The sequence below is a fragment of the Anopheles arabiensis genome, chromosome 2 (assembly GCF_016920715.1).
Source record: "Anopheles arabiensis isolate DONGOLA chromosome 2, AaraD3, whole genome shotgun sequence".
Classification (NCBI taxonomy): Eukaryota; Metazoa; Arthropoda; class Insecta; order Diptera; family Culicidae; genus Anopheles; species Anopheles arabiensis.
Genome location: NC_053517.1, coordinates 87,213,144 through 87,229,854, shown reverse-complemented (window position 1 = coordinate 87,229,854; position 16,711 = coordinate 87,213,144). Strand labels below are relative to the sequence as shown.

At 45.2% G+C, this 16,711-nt stretch overlaps 1 protein-coding gene across 5 annotated transcripts in view; it reads left to right on the top strand.

Annotated features, from left to right (window-relative positions):
• The window catches only part of LOC120908613 (putative uncharacterized protein DDB_G0291608), a 79,044-nt gene that overhangs the window by 51,346 nt on the left and 10,987 nt on the right, over positions 1 to 16,711 (top strand). The window contains exon 1 of one of the 5 annotated variants that reach the window (XM_040319803.1): positions 15,553 to 15,708. The exons of 1 other annotated variant lie outside the window; for it this stretch is intronic. The gene's annotated coding sequence lies outside the window, so the exon portion shown is untranslated. Of the gene's footprint in view, positions 1 to 15,552; positions 15,898 to 16,711 lie in introns of those variants that run through there. 3 more of the 5 variants (XM_040319804.1, XM_040319806.1, XM_040319805.1) reach the window with 3 other exon arrangements.

Here is a 16,711-nt window from a genome sequence, read left to right as displayed (position 1 = left end):
TACTGCCCTTTTTTTATGTTTCTCCACGCTTCTCCGCGCGTTCTATTTGTGGTTTGTTTTGTTTTTGGTTTTCGCTTTCCGTAGTTTTGTGTGTGTTCGTGTGCTGTTGCTGGATCCTTTTTTTTTTTTTGTTAATTCTTTCCTTCGTTCCCGCCCAGCATCTCCTGGACGAACACTGGGTCTGTGTGTGTGTGTGTAATCCTTTTGGGATGTCCTTGCCCCCAGCTCGGGTGTACAGGTTGACCTTCTTTTTTTTGTCGGTCGGTCGACCTGACATTGAGACACGCTTCTGCGGGAGGCGTTTTGTTTTGGAGTGTGTACTCTTTAAAACCCATTGTAGTTTGTGTGTGTTTATTGGTGTTTGCTTTGGCCCGGACCCACACGTTGAATACGCGACTACGTTCTGTTACTTTAGTATTTGAAACAGGCGTTTCGATTGCAGTTCAATTAAGGTTATTTTTGGGTTATTTTTTTCCCAAACTCCCCTCGGTAAAAATGCATTTTCCAATCCATCCCCTAACGCATGTGTTCATTCCTCTGGCCGGAAAGTTTATGCGCGAACGAACACATCTGTAACTGTAATTTGGTGCGTACAATGTGAACACAAAATCAAATCAATAAGCAAAATGATGGAAATAATATTTTCCGTAGTGAAACGGTGAAACACCACCCTAACCCAACACCTCCGACATCTGGCAGCTTCGAACCTAGAACCTAGGCGCAGCTACAATGGAAAACACATGTGTTTTGTGCTCTGCTCCCAGCGTGTCTTCTACATATCAGCCTACACAAATGTTTAAGTTATATTTATTATCTCCCTTTCCTATCGTACATGTTTTTTTCCCCCTCTTCATCACGTGTTATTAATTTTAAAACTATCTTTCCGTCCTAGCACGAACGGGAATGCTTGATTGACTCTTTGTGTATGTGTGTGTGTGTGTGTGTGTGTGTGTCTGTGTTTCCCTTTTACCCTTATTTTTCGTTGCTTCATCAAAAATAACAATCCCGGTTTACTCGTTTCGGTCCGGCTGTACTACGAACTGGTGAAAAATAAGTTTTATACGATGCTAATAACACTAAAATGTGAGCATAAAACGTTAGCAGGCAGGCCCCTCTTCTCTTCCCCTTCCCCCCTTTACACTGGAATTATCTGGCCCTTTCATTTCGTTGATTGAGTGTGTAATCGCTTGCCTTGCGATCCCTATCTCTTTCTCACATGCATGCACACACACAGGAAGGCACACATACACTAAGATGCCATTAAATCACACTTTTTATGAATTCATACGGTAGTCGTGTTGCGTCTCTTTCCCTCATTCGTTCGCTGCTCTTGTGGCGCATAGAAACTCCGGGGTCTTCTGTCAGAAGGGGGGGGGGGAGACCCCAAGAAATAGATTCCACCTCGCGCGCACGGTATGTGTGTGTGTAGCACATTGTCTCTGCAGCCCGAACGAACGAAAATGGCTATATTGTTGTATACTTTAATGGCGAACCGTTTCAGTTTTGATGTCTTTCAAAAGTTGACTCATATTTTTCCCCTGATCCGGTGGACCGTCCAGTCCCCGGCAAGGAACGGGGACGACCGAAGCAAAGATGGCAAACGAGTATTGGAAGCGAAATAACAGCTTAAATGTGCAACTGGCCCATTAAAAAGTTTCCAAAGTTTGTGGTTTAGTCGGTTTAATATGCCTTGTTCGAGGGAGGAGGGGGGGAAGAAGGAGGTGGTATGATGGCGTTGTTTCTGCTGCAGGTTAAATGGCAGTGGGTCTCTTGCGTGTGTGCCGGCTGGGAAGTCCCAGTAGCATCTGCAGTTGATAGAACGTTCGCTTGCTCTCTTTGCTAGCGCTTCTCTAGCGAGGTCGATCTTTCTCTCTCTCTCTCTCTCTCTCAAGCTTGCTAGAAGTCGATTCAAAGGCAAAGGCTCGTCATTGGATGGTGCAAAATTGCATATTGACGAGAACGCTCACACTGCTAATTAAAAGATGAATCCTACCGTAGCCACAACGGAAAACCTCGAACCGGCTCTTGAAACCGTAACGGCGCACACACACACACTCACTGCTCAATTGAAGGGCGCAAATCGTGTGTGTGTGTGCGGAGACGTTCGTGCGGTTTTCATCCATCAACGTTTTCCATCTGGCCGGACTTGAGTCTCAAACTCTCTACAAAGAGGGACTACTAAACACACACATCGGAGCAACAACGACAGTGCAATGCTTTTACTTCGTAGGGCTCCGATCATCAATTGCATTAAATGCGCAACTTTGTGTGTTCTGAAGTAACGACATCGAAAATAGCTATGCCCATCATGCCTCCCCAATGCCCTCCCACGGGAACACGGTAACAGGCACTGGTGTAGGGATCTACCCAGCACGCACACGTACACGTATTCCTGCCCTGGCACACATTGATGAGCCCCAAACACACCATTGTTCAGCTAGCAAATTTGTTGCTCGATCGATACGATGGGGCACTATTTGCACACAAATGCACACACACACACACACACACACACGCATAAAGTTACTATGTACGCATACATACCCACACACACACACACACACAAACACATACACAGTGGCAAGTTTTATTATTATCGGTTTTGGCACCTTGGCAAGTTTGTGTCCTGTGTTTGTCTGCTGTACTTGCTGCTCTTCTTGCCACAGAGGGGCATGGGGGGGGATGTAAAGTGCGGTGGGAAACGTTCACGAATGGAAATCATAATGAATCATAAGCTTAATGTTGGTGCTCAACTTAAGCAATGAAGGGGGGAGTCCTCCGCAGTACGGCAAACAAAGCTCAAGCAGGATGCGAACGGTGAACTCCCGAGGAAGGTTTTTGGGGAGAGCAAAAGTTGGAAACCGAACCGGCCAAGCTTCAGCACCAGAAGATATATCCCATTAGCAGTGATAGCAAAAGCCCTCGCCATTATGTACTTGAAATAGTTTGTACAAATAATATTACTGCTTGCAATCACAGTAAATGCATGTATTGGTGATATCATCTGAAGAAATTGCATTTTACGTTATGTTAGAGGCCTAGAATTATTACCCTCACTGCGTTATTATCAATAAAGGAATTCCTATTAAATCAAACGAGCAATGGTCGGTTGAACCAGCATTATGAGGGTCCCTTCCCCTTTCCCAGTGAATCATTGTTGTAATTACATCTGAATCGATTGGCATGCAATTTTCCCCGGTCTCTTGAAATGCCGGGACTCGTTTTTGAAATATCACGTTAAATTCCCGTTGTTATTAGTATGATGTAACTTCACCACTGTACCTCTAACAGAGCACGTTAGAAACATTTTATTAGCATCTTGTCTTGTGTGCGGTATGCGGGTATAATAGCGGTTCGCTCTATCGTTAACGATCGGTCCACACCGCCAGCATGCGATGCTGATGTTTGAGTAAGTGTATTGAGCATAAATTCAATTGAATAATATCCTATTTTATGTGTTCCAAGAGAGTGCCCATCGTCGTACCTATGTACTCGTTAGAACGAACGACAACAACCGGGTTTGTGTGTATGTGTGTGTGTGTGTTTGTGTCATGGCATTCGAATAGATGGAGATTTATACGATGGCCGCCTGGGTCTGCCTTAGCATTAGCATTAATTTTCTGTGCTAGAAAGATAAATTATTCGTCGTCGTCGTCGTCGTTGTTGTTTTTTTTGTTCTTGCTTGCTTGCTTGCTTGCTTGCTTTCTTTCTTTGCATTTCGGAACGAATGTTGAGTTTCATCTCGCTTTTGCTTGATATGGGGCAGCATCGCCTTTGCTCTCTATTTGCGCATTCACAAAACGATCTCTCTTCATCTCTCCTGTCGGTGTGAAGCTCCTGGCCTCACAAAACTAATCCTTGCTGCTCCCCCCCCTCCCTTCCCCTCCTCCCCTTCATCACCTCCTCCCCTTCATCACAGATTGTTGAACGTGCTTAATTTTCATGAAAATAAATGCTACATAGTTAAACAACCAGTGGCGCTGCACATGCCCCAACACTGGTAGTTAAACAACCACACACTGTTTCTGCTGCTGCTGCTGTACAAGGTTTTAAACTGGTGAATCGTACGGCTGGGAATAGCATTCTACATACCCACACACACACACACACACACTCGATATATTCCATTTACTTTCTCGCCCGTCGATGTTCTTCGACGAGGAAAAACTCGTGAGAAAGTGGCAGGGCGAAATGCCACCACCATATGATAGAAGCGTTTGTGAGTGAGTGGTGAGTAGCAGGGACGGCAGGTTTGGAAAGTCGTCTTAACGAGCGAAAACTCGTCGTTTTGTCGTGTGAGAATGATGGGGGGCGGGGGGGGATTGCACGAGAGAGGCAACGTGCTGCGAAAGGGGTGGCAGGAGGAAACTGCACTAAAAGGCAAAGGTAAATGTTGAAGTTTTATGATCCTTTTGCGATGAGAATCCGATCGATGATTGTCATCTTGTGCAGCTAGTCACCCCGCTCGCTCGCCATCACACACCACCATCTTTGACCTACCCCCCTTTCCCCCCTTTCTGGTGGAACCAAAGGGGTCCAAAAAGGGTCGGGACGGGATGGTGATGATGCGGGAAAGTTTTCTCCTCTCCTCCTTCGCTCATCTCCATCTCAACTCCTTTCCTCATTTGCCTATCTGGACCCCCCCATCCTCGTCCACGTCTAGGCGGGGGTTGGCTGCTTGTGGTCGAGCGAATTTGCTTCTAATGTTACACAATGTTCACGTTTTACAATATTTACAATGTTGAAGTCGCTTCACCCCCTGGGCTGGTAGCGACTGACGAATGTCGTTTGACTTATGGCTTACGTCGCTGGCCCGGTGCCCGTTCGCTGCGAGCAATGGGACGGCACAAACAACGGGACAGCAAAAATAAAACTGAATCAAAAGCTTAAAATCCCTAACAACGCAAGTATTAGATGAAACAAGCAAGCTAGCAAGCAAACAAAGCGGATGCTGGTTTCGGTTGCCTGCTGTATGTGAGTGTGATTCTTGAAATGAGATTCGAACCGAAAGTAAGTGAGACACACAGCAGAGCGCGCTAGGGCAAAAACACACAATAAATGAAGCCAGGTAAAATACCCTGTACCCGAGTGTATGACCTGGCAAACGGTGGATGGGTGGTCATGGGAGAGCATGGGGAGGGGGGAATAAATAATTTCTTGTTATAAAACTTTGTATTCGTTATTCGTCGCTGTGTTTGTTCGTGTATGCCCGACGTTGTTTGGGACCCTCTCGCTCGTCGTTCTCTGGTGTGTCGTCTGGAGTGTTGTTGAAACACACTTCTGATGCTGTGTGTATTTGCTTGTTATGTTTGAATGTTTCTGTGCCACACAGGCACACACACACACACACGTACCTTGGTTGCTTGCTCAGCAACTTCCAACTTTAGTTGAATATTTTATCTCATTTCATTTCATTGCTCGCATTGCCGTTTTTGGTCGGTTTGTAGTCGGGTTTTTGTTTCGCTCCGCATCCGCATCGCCATCGGGACCGGTGGGGGGATTCCATTCATCCTTCCACCCATCCATCATTGCATATCATGTATTTATGGCAGAAAGCACTTACGTGTTCTTCAATCTCTACAACTCGCCACCCTCCAGCCCGCCGCCGCCTGATATGGAATGTAAAGCCTTGTTCGCGTTCGTTACTAAAGAATCGATTGTTTGAGTTGTTTATTATTTTGGTCTTGCTTCGCTTATATCTCCCTTGCAAAGGTGCTCCTCGGTCGTTGGCCTGCTGCTGCTGCTGCTGCTGCTGCTAATATTGATTAATGCTCAACACTAATAATACTAAAAATAAGAACAAGCCAGCAAAGAAGCGACGCAAGCGTTCGCAATACAATATCATTAAAAAGTAACAACGAGTATAAAATTAAGCAGACAGCAGACGGTGTGTTGTTTTATTTTATTTTGCTTCGCCTTAGCAATCAGAATGAAAGCACAACTATAATTAAATCAACGAAACATAATACCATACTGCGCGCGCACGTAAGAAAATCACGTGTGCCATAAAACCGCTCGCTTTATTACCGACCTCTAACCTGCCTGCCTGTGCTATACAATCTTCTTTTCACACCGCAAAAATCCATTTCCATTTGTGTCTTAATTGCATGTTTTTTTATATCAATGTGTTTCCAACTCTGAACCCCATCGAAGAATGGAGAAAAAGCAGCTCACACGAGACCCCCCCCCCTCTCGACAGCTCAGCATAAGCCACCCGAACACCTTGGTTGAGCTAAAACAGGGGAAAACCGATCAAATTAACCGAGAGAACGCAAAGCTGGCACGACGAGAGTGTTTCTCGGCAAAGCGAGAGATGGAAGTAGCAGTGGTAGTAGTAGCAGCAGCAGCAAGATGAATTCTCTGTCGCCCATGCTCAACAACCAATCCCCGCCACAAAGTCTTTAAATCGCTTACATCCTTTCAATCCTGCAGTGTTTCGTGCGCTTCGTAGCATTATATGTTAGCATATAATAGAAGCAATAAAATAGAAATAAATTTATAAATTAATAAAACTCTGCGCAGTCGCAGTCGTCGTCGTCGTCGGTCGTCGGTGTGCTGTGTTTAGGAAGTGGGCTACCGTCTAAGCAGTGGTAGCAGTAGCAGCAGCATGAGCGAGAGAGGGCAACCTTAGGTTAGACAGGAGACACTAAGAAGAAAGGTCAACACATCTTCGCTACCACACCGATCTCTAGCAGGCTGTGCTAGAGACCCACCGGTAATCTCTATGTGTATTGCGCATTCTCTCTCTGTCTCTGTTTTGCTCTCTTTTTCTCTATCCATCTCTCTCGCTCTCTTAGCATAGCACGACAGCACACCATCATCATCATCCATCTAGCAGCATAAAATCTTATGCTCGCTGGATTAGAAGGAGCATGAGCAGACGAAGGAAAGGAGAGGGTTCGTTGCCGTTTGCTTGTTGACACTTCTGACACTGCTGCTGCTGCTGCTGCTGCTGCTAGTTCTGCTTGGTTGGAAATGATCGCTCGGAATCTCGTCCGATTTTCCTCTCGGATTTAGACGTGTTTTTTTTTTCGCTTCAGACCGAAGCGAAGAGCGAACCTCGGTTTGTCTCTCACACGCTCAATCGAGAATGCAACCAGTCCGCTCCACCGTCTCTAACATTTTCCTCTACGAATGCCAATGCGCTTCTCACCATATGTTTTTTTGGGGGTTACACTGCCGTCGTCGTCTTCATCGTCGCGCAACTGTTGTCCTGCCAACCTCGGCTTCTGTTTTGATCACGTTTTTTCCAAAATTACGACGGGGTGAGGCGGGCAGGGTATGCATGGAGTAGGATTTAATGCTTTGAAAATTAAACGCTTACCAACTCCTCTCACACGCACACAAGGTTCGTGCGCTCGCTCGTCTAGCGTCTAGTGCCACTACCACCACCAGCAACATGCAACGAGTTTTCCAAACCCGTACACCATCCCCATGCCAGATGTAACATAAAAATAGCAATAATTATACTAAAAGTTGAAATATATGTATTAAATTTTATGTCCACCCCATGTTCAGCTTTTTGTTGTGTGTGTGTGTGTGCGCTACTACTCTCGGATTACGGTTTACGGGTTTCACCGTCCTGAAAATACCCATTTGCTTCTTCCCCACTTCCACTGCTACTGACAGTCCCCGTTTGCTACCTTGCCGAGAACATCACCAGTGTTGTTTGATTTTCTCTCTACCAGCCTTCCCTAGCCCACCACCCAAGGACGACTACCACCAGTTCGCTCTTGTTGGTACTTATTTTGTTATTTTCCTTTTTTTTCCTGATTTTACTATATTATTTCCCCCTCTAGCCCCTTGCCGCTGGGGTGAGGAATTCTATTTCCACAAGATCTAGATTACGAGTTTGCTCCCTTTCCCATTTTCGGAAATGTGTTGTACTTTGCAGAAGTTTTTCTATTCTATTTATTTGCTCCGCGCGCGCCCCGGCGCCCCGCTGCCTTTGCATGTCTGGCCGACCGTGTAATGTTGCTCTACCCGGTCTCTTTGTCCCTTTTTCTCTGGTCCCGTGTTTGTCTAAGTAGTTTTGTTCGTTGCTAAATTGCTTTCAACATCAATTCCAAATACATAGGGCCCTGTGCTCTCGATGTTATCGTTATTTTGGATTTAGCGATCTTTTAAAGGTAGTAGAAAAGATGGGTTGTGTAAGAGATTGACATCGTTACAATGCTGTTAGCAGCAGCAGGCTTAACCGAGGGCTGCCCGCTTTTACTGTTATTTAGTTCTTCTCCCTTTTGCTCTCTCTCTCTCTCTCTCTCTCTCTCTCTCTCTCTCTCTCTCTCTGTCCTTTTATTTCATGGAACAATCTTTCTGTTTCCTGGCTTATGATGATTGTTTCCGCCCATTCGTCTCGTAACGCAACACATACAGAGTTCAAGCCGCGTAAAAAATGTGCTTGTTATACATTTCTGCTTTATTTCTGTTGTTTCCTTTAGTTTAATACCCACGCCTTAAGCTACTTACTTTCCCGTTGCTCTCCCTTAGTTTCTCTTCATACCTCCGCCGTGTGTGTGCTCCTGCGCCCTTCAGCTCCATGGCTACGCCATGGCAAATCGATCGCACAAGTCGTGAATCATTCATTAGTTCTGTGCGCGCCTATGTTTGTGGCACACGGCGACTATGACATTTGCATTCGTCTCCGGCTGGCTGTGTGTGTGTGTGTGTGGATTTGCGAATTCAGAAATAGAGGGAGCGAATGATGGTTTCAAGTGCTGGTTCCGGGTGGGAACAGTTCATGGTGTGGAAGGAGGGAATTTCGTTAGTGTCCAGAGGGACGACCGAATGAAGGGTTGCTGCTAGCAGCAAATGTGCAGGTCACAGCTTAATGAAGCAATTAATTTTAACCTACGCGGAGCTCTCGTGCGCGCTCCTCTGTGCTGTCCGCATATCCCATTTCTGCACCTGATCTATTGATGAAGGTGATTTCCGATTCTGCCGAACAATAGTGTCCCGGAAAGGGGAAAGAACTGAGCCCGTGTATCCATGGGAACGATTTTGGACGAGCGCGCGCCCCCAGATATGTAATTGGGATAATGCATGGTGCGTGTAATTGCGCGATGCTGCTAAGGTTTAAACCTTTAGGAGCCTTTAACAATGTAAATGTACTTGTCTTGCGTACTCTAGCCAATGTCGCGGTTATGTTAAAATGTATTTTTTGTTATATTCGATGTCATCAGTGGGGGAATATATTGCGTTCATCGGCTAAATGTTTTTTTGCAAGATTTACAAAAATATTTGTAGATCGCACAGACGTACCAAAACGGAGAGCTTTATATATTGCGGTTATAATGGCTGACACACACATCTTTTACAATAGTCTTTACTTCTGAAATCAAAATGATCGCTTTGCTCTATTGTTAAACTGAGTTGGTGGAACATTGTAAACCAAACGTTTTCAGACGAACATGGTTTTCCATGAATCCCTCGCGGATGTAATGTTATGCAAATGTGATACAATGCCACACACACACACGCACACCAAGAGAGACATCAGCACTAGTGATGGGAAAAATGAAGTTTTCGTCGGAATCGATTCCGGCTAGCTCCGAAGTTTTTTGGAATCATAACAGGCTCGCAGGAATTAGAATCGGTTCCGGAATCGAAATCGGCTCCGGAATCGGAATTGACTCCGAAATCAGAATCGGCTTTGAAATGGAGTCGGTTTTGGCATCCATAGGCGTTTGGATCCAAAGATGCTACATATTGATAGCCACAAAAAATCAAAAATTACTTGTAAACGATCCATTCTCATGGAGATTCCCGGACTGATTTCGCTTCTGAAACTTCTTATTTCAATTCAAGAACTGATTCTCATTCTGGATCTAATTCCATTTCTGGAATCAATTCTGACTCAGTTACCGGAGCAAAGTGTTATTCCTAAGTCGGTTCGGTCGGTCGGATCTCCGGAATCGGCTCCGGAATTGGAATCTATTTCAAGCATCCGGAATTGGAATCGATTCCAGCATCGGAATCAGCTCCGGAATTGATTCCGAACACGGAATCGGAATCGGGTTGGTCCGATTCCGATCTCCCACCACTAATCCGCCCCTCATCCACCGTTGTTTATTGCTGTCATCGGGATCATTTAAAGGAATAGAATGAACAAGAAACTCCCCATGAACGACCCGTTTTCTACGTGTGAAGCGGGGGATCTGATTTATGTTTTATATTATTGCTAGCATGTGTGCACGCATACGAATGTGGCCTGCTAGGGTCGCTAAGGACGCGATCGCCGCCTTTTTGAGTAGTAGCGTAGTACACTAGGGAAGCAAGTCGGCGAGTTGATTCTTCTCATCTCTCCAAATCGTTATTATTCTTTGTGTGATCTCCTTTCATCTACTGCACAATCATAACAAGAAGCTGCAACAAGGGAGGGGTGGAGGGTTGGAAGTCACTATGGGTTAATCTGCGTGAATGTTTTAAACTTTTCTTCGCCTCAGAATCGCTTTCAAAAGAAGCAGCACAATTGTTTCATTTCTTTCAAGCTCCTACTAGCTTTCAAAATACAAAACAAGATACGTGGAATAAATCCCACCCGGCATAAAAGGGTGATAGCAGCAGGCGCTGCGCAGAGCGCGGTTGTTATTCTTTTATTTATCCTACCACCCAAAATGTGCCATCTGTTTCAACTTCACTCTTTTTTCGGTTGTGTTGCCTTGCAAGATAAACAGACTGTGTTTGGGGCATACAAAGTTAAAACATGAGCGCAGAAGAGCAGTTAAGAAACGGGAGCAACACAAAGCAGCACCACATGCATTATACACACACACACGCCATTTTTCCATTTTTTCGGAGAATGAATTCCATTAAAGAAAATCCCAGGAAGGTAAATATAGTACAAATAATAGGTTTTCGTATACCAGCACGCAACAGCACACAGGAGAGGTCGTAGTTGTTTAATTCCGTTGTCGTATTTTTTTTAAAAAAGCACTGTTGCAGTTTACCTTACGATTGTGTTGCCACTTTTCACTCAGTTCACTCCGCGTGTATTTTACCCGTTGTGGTGTGAATCGTCCTTTGTTTCGAGTGGTATATTTTACGTGATGCTCACACACACACACAGCGACAGGGAAAGAGAGTGCCCGATTTATCCCTTGCCAATCGGTTCAGCAGGGTTCGTAATACGGTTCGTGCAAAATTGACGTTAAAAGGGTTGCGCGCCGTTTCCCAATGCTGATTTTGCAAGAAACCACCGTTGGCGCCGAATCGAAAGCTACTGTTACTACCCTTGTTTATTTAATTTGGCTGATTTTTAATGAATTGTTACTACGCAAGAGAAAAAGCGAGCGAGTTACGGTGTGGTAAATATTTTGCTGTAAATGTTATGCAAATAACGACAGCTACCAGCAGGAATAAAGAACCCTTTTAACGGCCATTGTTTAATAATACCTTTAAAAAAAGTAATCCCCAAATTCTATGGCACTGTAATGAAGCTAAAAAAGGTAATATATTGCACGATATTAAAAAGTGAAGAGTTTTATCTATCAAAAAAAGATTCCAAATATCTCCCATGAATATCTTAATGATATGCATGGAATGGATAATTTTCCTCGCAATCTCGTAATAAAATGCGTAATTAAAACTTGTTTCTCGCCATGCACATACATCCGAGGGATACTTTGCAACCCCTTTGTTTATTTCAAACATAAATCTCTGCCCATCGTGTGTGTGTGTGTGTAGTAGTGCCTGCAATATAAAGAGTGCGGAAGGAAAATTTGATTATTACAGCAAAAAAAATAATAATAAAAGTAAAAATAAATCCCTAACGAAGCTTTGACAAGATATGGGCATCACGATAATACATTTCCTACCCAATTTATTTTACCTTGTTCCTTTTTCTGTCGTAGCCCTCTCTCTCTCTCTCTTCCATTCCGTGCCATCGTTGGATTACTACATTACATTTGCTGTTCCCCTGCGCCTCGTATATATATATTTATAGCAAACAGCGAAACAACCTTCATTTAACAGATCAATCAATCTGTTGTTCCCTTTCTCCATACATCTGATTGTGTGCGTGTGTGTGTGTATATGCACCGGTCTGATGCTTCTTAACTTCTTGCAGCGAAAATGCTTCCCAGCTCTCCATTGTTTATTCACCATTCGCCTTTTCTCGCTGCAAACAGGTTTATAAGGAAATCTTTTACAAAGTTTTACAGCAACCCGAAGAAGTTATATTTTACTGCCCACAACATATATATATAGGGGGTGAAGGAAGAACTTTTACGAGTGTGGCGTTCAATGGAAAACTGTTTTCATCGAAAATAATTAATCCTTGCCGCGCGCGGTGTTGTTTCTTCGCTTGGCGAAAGACACAGACCTACTGTTTTCTTCTCAATCACCATCACCACTTCTCGCACTTTACCTTCAGCGACGGCAGCAAATGAGCGGGTTCGAGGCGATTAATAATAGAGGAAGCCAAAGGCTCCCGTTTCGGGCTGTGTGTGTGTGTCTGTTTGAAGGTTGATCTCATGGTTTTTGCAGTGTAAACCAATGAAGGGAAGAAATCACGTTCTTTTTTAAACACTATTTGATCGTTCGCTTCCTCCAATCGATCGAAATATTAAATATAGCCGGCAGTTCCAGAACGGGTTTCCAGAATGGTGTAAAAATATTTATTGTTCCTTCCCATATACTTTGCAAATCTTACGCGCGCTATCGCCGTGGGTTTGTTGTGTGTTGCCTGTTTAACAAAGGTCGAGACCCCGGGGAGTTTGCTACTCTAATGCTTTCCAATATATTTTTCGTCCAAACTATTCGATTTAGTTACGGACGTGTCTGTTGTGTATGTGTGTCTGTGTGTGTGTTTGCTTGAGCTCTGTTTCCTCGCTTTGATTTTGCAGCCGACTTTGTAACATAATTTAACATAGGTTTTGGATTTCTTTCCTTAATTTCTCGATTCTCTTTTAGTGTATCGTTGCTAAGAGCCAATCCCGCTAAGTGGCACACAGGGAGCGAGGGGGGGGGAATACACTCAAAGAAACTCGAGATAATAAGACCCCTGCACACTCCCTGTGGCTCTTGCTCTCTCTCACTCTCTCTCGCTCTATCTTTCTTTCTTTCTCCCGTTTGTGGCATGGTGGTGTTGTGTCGGAGTGGTGTGCGGAAACAGCTAAAAGGAATTTTCCATCTTGGCTTGTACAACAATAATACATCGCCATTGTTAATGCCACAGATGAAGAAAAGTAAGCGAACAAATAGCAGCAGCCATAGCCATAGCGGAGCAACATAGTATCGGCTTATTTTTGCCTGGCAGGGAGCTGGAGAGAAAAAGAAAGAGAGAGAGAGAGATAGAGGGACCACGGGAAGCAAACAATCCGGCAGCGCACAGATATGAAAACGAGACGAATAAAGAAATATAATAATACATTCCATATTCTGTTTTCTAAATATAATTCCTTCCCCTCTCCCACCTCCCCCTTCTCGCCCGTGTTCCCGCACTGTGCACAGAGCACAACATAAATCCTAAAAGTATGAGTGGTGTTGATGGGTGGAGGAATGGAAGCTCGAGGTAGCAAAGCAGAAGAAAATTAATAACAACACAAGGATGATGCTAATGCGTGTGCGTTTGTGTGTGTGTGTGTGTGTGTGTGGGTCTGTCCCATCCGTAACTACGGGGACGACGAGGTATAACGCAAACGAAACGAGCAAACAACAAACACACGGAGATTAAGAGAGACAGAGAGAGGGAAAGAGTGAGAGAGAGAGAGCGAGAAGAGATCGCACTTGGGACATTCACATTCGGAAAAAGGGAAGGCAGAGATAATGATGGCAGCAGCAGAACCAGGGGAACAAGGGGTGGTTTGCACAAGGAAGGGAAGTGGAGGAACAAAACATATAGGGAAATGTAAGATAATAGTAATGGTATATTAATAGTTACACGCATCGTGCAGTTGTGCGTCGAAGGGACAGCGGAAGGACAGATCAAGGGGGGTGGGTGGGGCAGGGGAGGGGAGAGGGGAGGACGGTGTGCCATCATCATAAATCGCTGGATCTGAAGTAACAATCATATAGCGTTACGCACTTGAAACCATCAAAGCTGATGTACGATGCTAAGAGGCCCTACAAACGCGCGGAGGAACGAGGAGAAGGGGGAGGTGGTGGGGTCCCTCTGTGTGGTGGTACACGTGTAGTAGTAGTAGTTGGTGTAACTACTAACATCATTGCGTTTGTGCGACGTATAAAAGGAATAAAGCACGAACGAACGAATAAATTAAACTAAACAGTGTATGCCAGGGAAGAGCGCGTGTGTGTGTGTGTGTCTGCGAATGTGTGCATTTGGTTATAGCCCATACGCGTTTTTACCACCGTCCTTTTACGGTTTTGAGTGTTCCGAGGATTATTTGAACAAGTATCTGTCACGGCGCGTTGTAAGTGTTTTTATTGTTGTCGTTCGCTCGCTTCGTATAAACATAAGAGAGAGAGAGAGCAAGTTTATTTTTGGCCCTTTTATTTCCTTGTATGTACATTACAGCTTATCTTCCCTGATAGCTTATAAAAGGTTTTATTTTTTAACCATTTGTTTAATAATTTCCATAATGTGGTCTGATAAAAATTCATCTGAGAATGATGGTGCTGTAGCAACATTGTTCCTCTCATTTGAATATGAAATACAAAGAAGTGTACACCGAGTGATATTACGTATCTACGGTAAATTAGTTCCGGTCCCTATTGTCTTTTCACGAGCGAAAAAAAACATTTATTCTTTGATCACCATTTTCACAAAGTCGCGATCCTTGCCTCACATGCTTGAGCAATGCTTTCCGCACTGACTGGCCCACTCAAGCAAGAGTACGCAAACACACACGTTCACGCGCATTACATCAGTCGTCGGTCCAAGACGATCTGTCGCCTGGCGCTGCTAACGCTGTAACGCAGCGGAAAAAAAAACAAAACTAACGCACACTCAGGCACGATGTTAGCGACCTTTCGCGCGCGCGAGAGCGGCCACATCGAGAGATGATTGGGTGAGAATTTCCTCACCACGATGAGACAAATAAAAAATCACCCATTCTCACTCCCCGCCGCGGTACGCCGCGCGAGCGGGGGGTACCTGCGATGGATTTTGGTGCTGCCGCGCGGGTGCGTGTACGTATGCGTGTATGAGCTCAATGGATCCGGTGCCCCTCCTCCTTCCCACCATTTTCCTATGAATTCCGCAGCGTGCTGCCGCAACCGGAAAAGGATAAGCAAAAAGGACAGGTAGCAAACAAAAGCGCAACATACGCGACCCAGGCGGGTGCCGCCGGGTGCATGCAGATGGGGAAGAAGAAAAGTATCACAATCTTTTGTGCAAGAGAGTTGCGCTCTGAGGGTGTATTTATTTACCTGCGAATCGTTTGCCGATTTCTCGGTATTCTCGGGTTGGTCGAACGGGGGCTTCTCTCTCGCTCGCTCGTTCGCTCGCTGCTACATTGTATAGAGCGGGAGCGAGCTCATCTTCGACCGCCGCTCGCGCATCAAACGAAAGCGAGAGAGAGCGCGCTCGGTGAGCGCGCGCCTGTATTTCTGCGCTGCCGGGGGTTCGCACTCTCTCTCCCGATGGCAGCCGATGTCAGAACGCGTTTGACGTTGCTTCGGTACGGTTCCTTGTGCTAGCGCTCGTGCCTAGCGTACGCGCCTTTCAATTGCCCACGAAACGTGTGTGTTGGTTGTGTTTGCAAGGATTAATTACGCGCGCGAGCGGTAGAGGAGTGGGGAAAGCAGGTGTGTGTGTGTGTGTGTCCGCTGTGCACGCAGAGCGAATTGAGCAATGTGAAATGTAATTTTCGAATTTATCGATCCATTTGCCGTGTTTGTGCCGGTTGTGTTGAGCTCATTTGTTTATGTACCCGCGCGGATCAATGCGATTAAATCGAATCCCACCCGGACCCGGTTGTGTGTGTGTGTGTGTATGTATGTGCAATGCAAAACTAGTTAGATAGAGAAAGATAGAAGCTGAATGGGGGGGATTACTTATCTTGGCAGTGGTTGAGCGAAAGGATTGTTTGATTTAAAGTGCATTAAAGCTAACCCGTTCGCGTGTGTGTGTGTGTACGCTTAAAGCCGTCGTTTGAAAATGTAGTTTTGCAACAACAAAACACACACCAGAATTAGATCATCGCTCCATGTGTGTGTATGTGAACACGAAGCATGTGTTTGTGTATTTTAGTGTGACTGATGGATGATTAATTGAACTACTCTGCTCCACTGCTGCTGCTCCAGCTGGGCAAACGGACACCGCAGCAGCAGCAGCAGTGGTTTGTGTTGAACACGATGACGAGTGTGGGAGTGTTGTGGTTGGGTGGGAGGGGAGTGGCAAGCGGCCGTGTTATGCAAATGTTGTCCATTCGTCGAACGAAAGGAATAAATGATTTCACTCCCTTGCCATTGCGAGGCCAATTTACAGTCACAATTAACAACATTTCCATTTCGCACATGATGTGCCAAGCGCTTGTGTGTGTGTGTTTTGGGGAGAGCTTAATGTTGGAGTTTAACATTACCCTCCTCAAGCGCAGAGGGTGTGATGGAGGAGTGGGACGAGTATGCTGTGAATGAATAAACAATGACGAATCGAGTGTGCGTGTGTGCGCGCGTGTGTATTTTAGAGTGTTTGGAGTGGATAGTCCTGTTGTGACAGTTGCATTCCATCCATCCATGCAGTCCATGAGGAGTAGAGAGAGGTCGCAGCAGAGAGAAGAGAAAGAGAGTGTGTGAGAGAGCGAGAGGG